We start from the raw sequence: 9,103 nt of genomic DNA on the forward strand, positions 1-9,103 counted from the left end.
GAAAAGGATTTTTTATTCTGCACAAGCAACAAAGAGAATTTTCGAAACTGCAATTACCATCGCTATAGTGAAAAAATAGTTCACTAGCAACTCCAGCTTCCCCTTAAGTCACATTTTTATAAAAAACTAAACTTTTATATTTTATGAATTACTCTCTAAATTTCGTGTAGTGGAATCTCACTCTTTTGAAATATCACTTCAAGTAATAGTGATCTCAAAAGTTTCAAAAGAAAAGAAGAAGAAAAGAGTATTGGATCGGTTTTCCGGATGGTTACTTATAAGGTGATAACACAAATGTTACTTGCGAGAACGTCACGTCTGGCCTGGCCATCTATCGGTCGCCTGGTGAATCAGAGGTGGGAATCACATACACTTGTGTTGATTTTTGTCTCTGGTTCCATAATCGAGTACATTGAAACGTATGATGTAAAAATAATTAATACTCGCAAAGTAAGTAGAAATTACTATTTTTTCTATATTAATTATATAATTTCAAATCAATTTAATAAAACACATTTTTCGTTTCTGTGGAAACGTGAAAAATACGTTTTTAAAATTTAGGTCTAAAAACGGTTTCTATTTAAACCGTTTCTTAAGGGGAAGCTGGAGTTGCTAGTGAACTATTTTTTCACTATAGCGATGGTAATTGCAGTTTCGAAAATTCTCTTTGTTGCTTGTGCAGAATAAAAAATCCTTTTCCACAAATGAAGTATAGATAGAAAGAAAGTCCGCTCTGCAGGACTTTATACTCAAAATGGAAAAAAGTTAAAAACTTGCATTTGTCTTTTCTACCTTTTTTCCATTTTGAATATAAAGTCCTGTAGAGCGGACTTTCTTTCTATCTATACTTCATTTGTGGAAAAGGATTTTTTATTCTGCACAAGCAACAAAGAGAATTTTCGAAACTGCAATTACCATCGCTATAGTGAAAAAATAGTTCACTAGCAACTCCAGCTTTCCCTTAAGTCACATTTTTATAAAAAACTAGACTTATATTTTATGAATTACTCTCTAAATTTCGTGTAGTGGAATCTCACTCTTTTGAAATATCACTTCAAGTAATAGTGATCTCAAAAGTTTCAAAAGAAAAGAAGAAGAAAAGAGTATTGGATCGGTTTTCCGGATGGTTATTTATAAGGTGATAACACAAATGTTACTTGCGAGAACGTCACGTCTGGCCTGGCCATCTATCGGTCGCCTGGTGAATCAGAGGTGGGAATCACACACTTGTGTTGATTTTTGTCTCTTGTTCCATAATCGAGTACATTGAAACGTATGATGTAAAAATAATTAATACTCGCAAAGTAAGTAAAAATTACTATTTTTTCTATATTAATTATATAATTTCAAATCAATTTAATAAAACACATTTTTTGTTTCTGTGGAAACGTGAAAAATACGTTTTTAAAATTTAGGTCTAAAAACGGTTTCTATTTAAACAGTTTCTTAAGGGGAAGCTGGAGTTGCTAGTGAACTATTTTTTCACTATAGCGATGGTAATTGCAGTTTCGAAAATTTTCTTTATTGCTTGTGTAGAATAAAAAATCCTTTTCCACAAATGAAGTATAGATAGAAAGAAAGTCTGCTCTACAGGACTTTATACTCAAAATGGAAAAAAGTTAAAAACTTGCATTTGTCTTTTCTAACTTGTTTCCATTTTGAATATAAAGTCCTGTAGAGCGGACTTTCTTTCTATCTATACTTCATTTGTGGAAAAGGATTTTTTATTCTGCACAAGCAACAAAGAGAATTTTCGAAACTGCAATTACCATCGCTATAGTGAAAAAATAGTTCACTAGCAACTCCAGCATCCCCTTAATCAGTTCTAGTCTGTATTAAATAAAGTCAGCATCTTTATATATTTTCACCTAAACCGAAGTGTTTTAATAGTTTCTCCTGCGTTAAAACTGTCTTAAATGTAGCATAACAATCAAATAAATAATACGCTCGCTACCCACGTTACACATCGCGACTCGGTGAGGCGAGACTCGAAAACAACTTCACACGGCTAACGACCGATAAAGAAGCTATCATGATACGACCGATAACAGGCTGCACTCGATGTTTACCGAAAGATCAACTCCGTTTCACTTTATGGGATTGGCGCGCTATATTTTCTACGTTTTCTCGCAATCTCTCCTTCCTGTTTAATTACATATATTGATTTAGCTTAAGATAAATGTGAAAGAGTGATAAGGCACGCAGTCAGAAAGAAACAGATTTCTACGTCGTGACCGTGTAATCACTCAAACAGGTCTACAGATCTCTGGCCGGTGTTGGCGCGGAAAAGAGCAAAGAAGAGATAAATATAGAAAGTAGAGCTAGAAGTTAGACCTAATAAAGCTGATAATGAGAAGAGAAACGGCTCGAAGAGCAGCGGCTTTAAGGGGATGCTGGAGCGGCTAGTGAACTTCTTCGCGATGGTGCTGCCATCGCACAATATTTGCACAATAAAATGCTTTTTACAAAAATTTGGCAATTTGTACGCACAAAATTGCACCCATGCCCTCTCGGAATAAAATAAAGGAATATCATGAAGGTTTTAAAAGTGCCTTTAGAAGCGTAATAAAAAAGAAATTTATAATTTTCTTGATTCTGTAAAGAAGATTCTAAATTTCTTTTTTATTACGCTTCTAAAGGCACTTTTAAAAGCTTCATTATATTCCTTTATTTTATTCCGAGAGGGCATGGGTGCAATTTTGTGCGTACAAATTGCCAAATTTTTGTAAAAAGCATTTTATTGTGCAAATATTGTGCGATGGCAGCACCATCGCGAAGAAGTTCACTAGCAGCTCCAGCATCCCCTTAAGGGGGTATTCTAGTGTAGCATGTCAGAAAAATCGAATTTTTTTGGCATATTTTGCAAATATATGGTATGGAAAATATGTCTGCGAGAAGATTTAGCCCGATTCGCAAAATTAACAAAGTAATAGCACCTAATAGAAAACAACCTCTGGCGCGCGCTCGGCGGTTGGACCGCGCGGCACACAACAGAGCATTGTGTTAGTATTTTAGGTAGGGTCGGAAGATCGTTATTCTTTGAAGGTCGTACATTTGAATTGGAGCCTTTGTATAGTACAGGTTATATAGTACAATGAATCCCTAAATTCATTGATTCGGACTTTTGCTCCAAAACATCTCCATGCTGGCGTGAAAGTTGTTGAAATAGCAACATTCTTGGCAGTTATAATTTTCAATAAAGGATTTATGCCAATTTTCAAACTTATGAACGTGATGGGAGTTAGTATTGGTCAGCAAGCGGTGATGTACGCAAACTCCCGGAACGAAGCTCGTATCACCCGCTCGGAGCGGCGCTCCACTAACTTCTCTCGAGATCAGAGAATGAATCGCAGGGAAGAGAGATCAGCTCTGCAGGACTTCTACGAACAAGAGGAATGTCCCCTGTATGGCCCTGGACTAGCCGATTGATCGTGAGTAACATTATCTCTATGTAATCAGTATGAAAAACTTTAAACGTGTTTTTCTCGAAACCATGTTTTTCAAATTGGTTCCCATGATATCTCAAAACCAGTTAATCAATTGACTCAGGCTTTTGCACACATCTTCAGTATATGTGTGGCTATAGCCCCTACCACAATCAAGTCAAAATATTGTTTTTTGGAATTTCTACAGCCCTTCAATGGTGAAAAAAATGGCACAAATCGAAACTTAATTTTCTCAATGAAGTCATGTTTTAAATTTTCAACATTTTTTTTTCATTCTGGTACCTGCTATAGCCACACTCATACTAATTAAGAATCTCTTTGGTTTTTTTGTTTCAGATGAGCAGAACAGCTGAAATCATGGGAACCATGGACCAACTTTTTTTTCATGTTCTTATTTAATATCATGTGCAGCGCTTATTTATAGTTATCGTCTAATACAAAAATTTGGAAACATACACCAAATATGTATGAATAAGCAGGGAAAACCCTGCCTCAAAAAACCTTATACTTTTGTCAAAAAAAATTCACCAAAATAGCATACAAATTCCGCTTTTACACTAGAATACCCCCTTAAAAACTCGGGCAGAGCTTGATCTTCGAAATATTTACAGACAGCTGCTGAAGACACGTACGTCTGCTAACGTCTTTGATTACGTGACTCGACGAAGAGAAATACCGAATGAGCGTTATTTCGAGACGACATGCAGTCGAGAGATGAGCGTGTTGACATTCCTCGGAAATAAACAAAAAGTATCGTAGCTTCAATGAAGTGGATCAGCGATAACGAAGTCCAGACATGAAAGCGATTTATTTGCCACACGAGGTAATATTCCCTTCGTGTTTCTGCATACTTTTGCGCAGATTTATTCGCCAGCTATCTTTGGACAGATATTTGTAGAGATTACAGATTTTCTGTGAATAATATATTTAATTATAATTGTGCACTTATTAAATATTTAATGGGCAACTATTTAATATTTTTTTAAAAAGAATGATAATGTAAACATGTTTCACACGCACCATACACAAATTTAATTCCGCACGAATAATATAAACGAGGTGCTCGACAAAAATGAGGTTATAACGATACTTTGATATGTTTAATAGAAATATATAAAATATACAGGGTGTTTCCTAAGTAAGTAAACAAACTTAAGGAGGATATTCCTTGGCTTATTTTAAGAAGAAAAGGTCATATAAACATATGTCCTAAACTGCTTTGTTTTCCAAAAAAAGTACATCACTGTTTTCGTTCACTTTTCGGATAGCGTGCTCCACCCCACTTTAGCTTAGCAGTTCGTCAATTTTTGAACAGGAAGTTTGCCAATCGATGGATCGGTCGAGGTACTCAAAGACCAAACCATTTATGGCCTGCAAGATCCCCAGACTTAAATCCAGTAGATTTTTTTCTATGGGGACAGCTTAAATCCTTAGTTTACGCTACACCTATTCAAAATGAAGAAGATCTCAGAAATCGCATAATAGATGGATGTGAAAGAATACGTAACACTCCAGGTATTTTTGAGCGTGTACGTCAATCAATGGAAAGGAGAGTCGAGGCGTGTATCATGGCTGCAGGTGGACATTTTTAGCAGTTACTGTGATGTTATTATTTTTCTTTTTAGTTACTATTTTCTTTTTCGTTATAATTTTTCTTTTTGGTTACTATTGTTTTTCATTTGTTTCATTTGCAATAACACAAACTGTTCTATAATAAACGAAAAGTGAACGAAAACAGTGATGTACTTTTTTTTGGAAAACAAAGCAGTTTAGGACATATGTTTATATGACCTTCTCTTCTTAAAATAAGCCAAGGAATATCCTCCTTAAGTTTGTCTACTTACTTAGGAAACACCCTGTATATACACGTACACACAATTATTTGTAAAATAACTCACTTAATATGAAATAAGGGTTTCTATAAACTTAATATAATTCACTTTTTCAAATTGAATATTTTCAATCTGACGATTGGCCTCATTACGTCAATGCATTCTCCATGCGCTGACATGCGCTGTACAACAAAAAGTTTGAACATTCCAAGTTTGAGTTTGGAGATTTGCATATACCATAAACGAATCCGCATGCATTAATTTCAGATATACGCAACCGTATATATTTACATCGTATCATACATTTTGTACATTATGCTATGTATCGCTGTTCTTGCGTACGTTTTACAATTAACATTTATCAATTTCCATCGCTGATTCCACGCCTCGTAAAGCGCGCGCACGCGCGCCCGATCACGTGACGACCGCATTGCCAACTTATTCCGGACTAAAGATAGACTCGAGACCGTTTCACGATGCACTTTCGTGAATCTGCTCTCTCGCTCACGGTCTTATATACAGGTCTGGAACTTCAGAGGTGGAGATGGATCATTTTGTGTGTCACTTTTTATTTCTTTAGCAGCCACTAGAGGCGTTGCGATCGATGTTCGCAGGGTGACGAGGGACGTCAGAGGCCGGGGGAATATCTGTCTGTCTTTATTCCACTCGCAGTCTTCACAAAACAATATGATAAATTAATAACGCTTTAAATAAGTTAAGACTATAAATGAATTAGTGAAATATGTATATGAAATAAAATTGAGTTTTTATTCTCAAAATTAAGTGTGGATAAAAACGAATCCTTCCGTGATGGAAAACAATGTAATAAAATTTGTTGAAATGTATTTGAAACTCTCTGTCATCGACCTCGATTCATTAACATTTCATCATAAATTTTTATATTTTATTATAAATTTTCGTATTTTATTATAAATTTTATATCTAATATTCCAAAAGTTTGAAAATTTATGATGAAATAATGAACCGGGATCAATTGATAGGGATTTTCAAATACATTTTAGCAAAATTTTATTATATTTTTTCCATCAGGATTTTATGTTTAAATCTGTCCTTTATCTTTTTATTTTATTTTTGCGGCTAATAGCTTTTGCCCACTTTTTCCAAGTAACAATGTCTTTCGGCACTCGAAATAAAGAACGTTTCTGCTCGGTTCTACTGCCGGTCTTGCAATTCGGTACCGCACACCATTTCGTCATTTCAATAAACGTTTCGATAACTTTTGTAGTCAATAACCGTTTTTCAATAAGAGTCATGAACACACGTGGGTTCTTATCTCCGGTTTTTCAGGTTATATTTATCTGCGGACATCGATGACAGCGACGAGTAGTGGTTACGCTAGAAACTAAATGTATCCTCAAAAAGCGGCCATACTCCCACCACTGAAATTAGAGTAGTTTCCAGACCTGTATGATGAACACACGTGGGTTCTTATCTCCGGTTTTTCAGGTTATATTTATCTGCGGACATCGATGACAGCGACGAGTAGTGGTTACGCTAGAAACTAAATGTGTCCTCAAAAAGCGGCCATACTCCCACCACTGAAATTAGAGTAGTTTCCAGACCTGTATGATGAACACACGTGGGTTCTTATCTCCGGTTTTTCAGGTTATATTTATCTGCGGACATCGATGACAGCGACGAGTAGTGGTTACGCTAGAAACTAAATGTATCCTCAAAAAGCGGCCATACTCCCACCACTGAAATTAGAGTAGTTTCCAGACCTGTATGATGAACACACGTGGGTTCTTATCTCCGGTTTTTCAGGTTATATTTATCTGCGGACATCGATGACAGCGACGAGTAGTGGTTACGCTAGAAACTAAATGTGTCCTCAAAAAGCGGCCATACTCCCACCACTGAAATTAGAGGTAGTTTCCAGACCTGTATGATGAACACACGTGGGTTCTTATCTCCGGTTTTTCAGGTTATATTTATCTGCGGACATCGATGACAGCGACGAGTAGTGGTTACGCTATAAACTAAATGTGTCCTCAAAAAGCGCCATACTCCCACCACTGAAATTAGAGTAGTTTCCAGACCTGTATGATGAACACACGTGGGTTCTTATCTCCGGTTTTTAGGTTATATTTATCTGCGGACATCGATGACAGCGACGAGTAGTGGTTACGCTAGAAACTAAATGTGTCCTCAAAAAGCGGCCATACTCCCACCACTGAAATTAGAGTAGTTTCCAGACCTGTATGATGAACACACGTGGGTTCTTATCTCCGGTTTTTCAGGTTATATTTATCTGCGGACATCGATGACAGCGACGAGTAGTGGTTACGCTAGAAACTAAATGTGTCCTCAAAAGCGGCCATACTCCCACCACTGAAATTAGAGGTAGTTTCCAGACCTGTATGATGAACACACGTGGGTTCTTATCTCCGGTTTTTCAGGTTATATTTATCTGCGGACATCGATGACAGCGACGAGTAGTGGTTACGCTAGAAACTAAATATGTCTTAAAAAGCGGCCATACTCCCACCACTGAAATTAGAGTAGTTTCCAGACCTGTATGATGAACACACGTGGGTTCTTATCTCCGGTTTTTTAGGTTATATTTATCTGCGGACATCGATGACAGCGACGAGTAGTGGTTACGCTAGAAACTAAATATGTCTTTAAAAAGCGGCCATACTCCCACCACTGAAATTAGAGTAGTTTCCAGACCTGTATGATGAACACACGTGGGTTCTTATCTCCGGTTTTTCAGGTTATATTTATCTGCGGACATCGATGACAGCGACGAGTAGTGGTTACGCTAGAAACTAAATGTGTCCTCAAAAAGCGGCCATACTCCCACCACTGAAATTAGAGTAGTTTCCAGACCTGTATGATGAACACACGTGGGTTCTTATCTCCGGTTTTTCAGGTTATATTTATCTGCGGACATCGATGACAGCGACGAGTAGTGGTTACGCTAGAAACTAAATGTGTCCTCAAAAAGCGGCCATACTCCCACCACTGAAATTAGAGGTAGTTTCCAGACCTGTATGATGAACACACGTGGGTTCTTATCTCCGGTTTTTCAGGTTATATTTATCTGCGGACATCGATGACAGCGACGAGTAGTGGTTACGCTAGAAACTAAATATGTCTTTAAAAAGCGGCCATACTCCCACCACTGAAATTAGAGTAGTTTCCAGACCTGTATGATGAACACACGTGGGTTCTTATCTCCGGTTTTTCAGGTTATATTTATCTGCGGACATCGATGACAGCGACGAGTAGTGGTTACGCTAGAAACTAAATGTGTCCTCAAAAAGCGGCCATACTCCCACCACTGAAATTAGAGGTAGTTTCCAGACCTGTATGTAAGACCGTGCTCTCGCTTTCACCGGTAGAGTCTAAATATTAGAGAGGCGCGAATGGTACCCCCACTCCGCCGCCACGCCGCCATCTTGAGGCGCAAATATATATGCTACTGCTGCTCCAGTACTCACATTTATATTAGAGATATCTTTTAAAGGGCTTCGTGATTGGGGAACGAATGTCACAGGATGGGAGATGGTCGCTGGAGCACTGCACATGCGAAATCCTCCTGCACATCGCGATTATCGACAACGCGGGGCATTGCGCCTCAACATGGCGGCCGACCAATCAGAAAGAGGGCGCCCATTCGCGCCTCTCTAATATTTAGGATCCTGTCACCGGCTCTCGCACGCGCCACTATTTTCGTTTAAGTGCAGGAAGTGCGGCAGAGTGCAAAACACAAACCTCTCTCGAACCGAAAGACGCGCGGCTCTCTCACCACTCTCACCGGCCGCCACCCCACCACCCGCCGCATCCCTCCACACGGGT

The 9,103-nt window shown here is 38.1% G+C and overlaps 3 long non-coding RNA genes across 3 annotated transcripts; 1 reads left to right on the plus strand and 2 right to left on the minus strand.

The window, feature by feature from the left end:
• Positions 1–3,979: 3,979 nt before the first annotated feature.
• LOC105282716 lies at positions 3,980–6,006 on the plus strand. The gene is made up of 2 exons (XR_894566.3): positions 3,980–4,269; positions 5,893–6,006. It is a non-coding gene; the product is annotated as an uncharacterized LOC105282716 (long non-coding RNA).
• Positions 6,007–6,652: 646 nt separating this feature from the next.
• LOC113562748 lies at positions 6,653–7,277 on the minus strand. Its single transcript, XR_003407150.1, has 2 exons — positions 7,181–7,277; positions 6,653–7,118 (listed from the first exon to the last, which is right to left on the minus strand). It is a non-coding gene; the product is annotated as an uncharacterized LOC113562748 (long non-coding RNA).
• A 169-nt stretch (positions 7,278–7,446) lies between these two features.
• LOC109611209 lies at positions 7,447–9,092 on the minus strand. The gene is made up of 2 exons (XR_002193545.2): positions 9,020–9,092; positions 7,447–8,585 (listed from the first exon to the last, which is right to left on the minus strand). It is a non-coding gene; the product is annotated as an uncharacterized LOC109611209 (long non-coding RNA).
• Between the last annotated feature and the right edge of the window lie 11 nt (positions 9,093–9,103).

This window comes from Ooceraea biroi, chromosome 10, assembly GCF_003672135.1.
Source record: "Ooceraea biroi isolate clonal line C1 chromosome 10, Obir_v5.4, whole genome shotgun sequence".
In the NCBI taxonomy this organism is placed as follows: domain Eukaryota; kingdom Metazoa; phylum Arthropoda; class Insecta; order Hymenoptera; family Formicidae; genus Ooceraea; species Ooceraea biroi.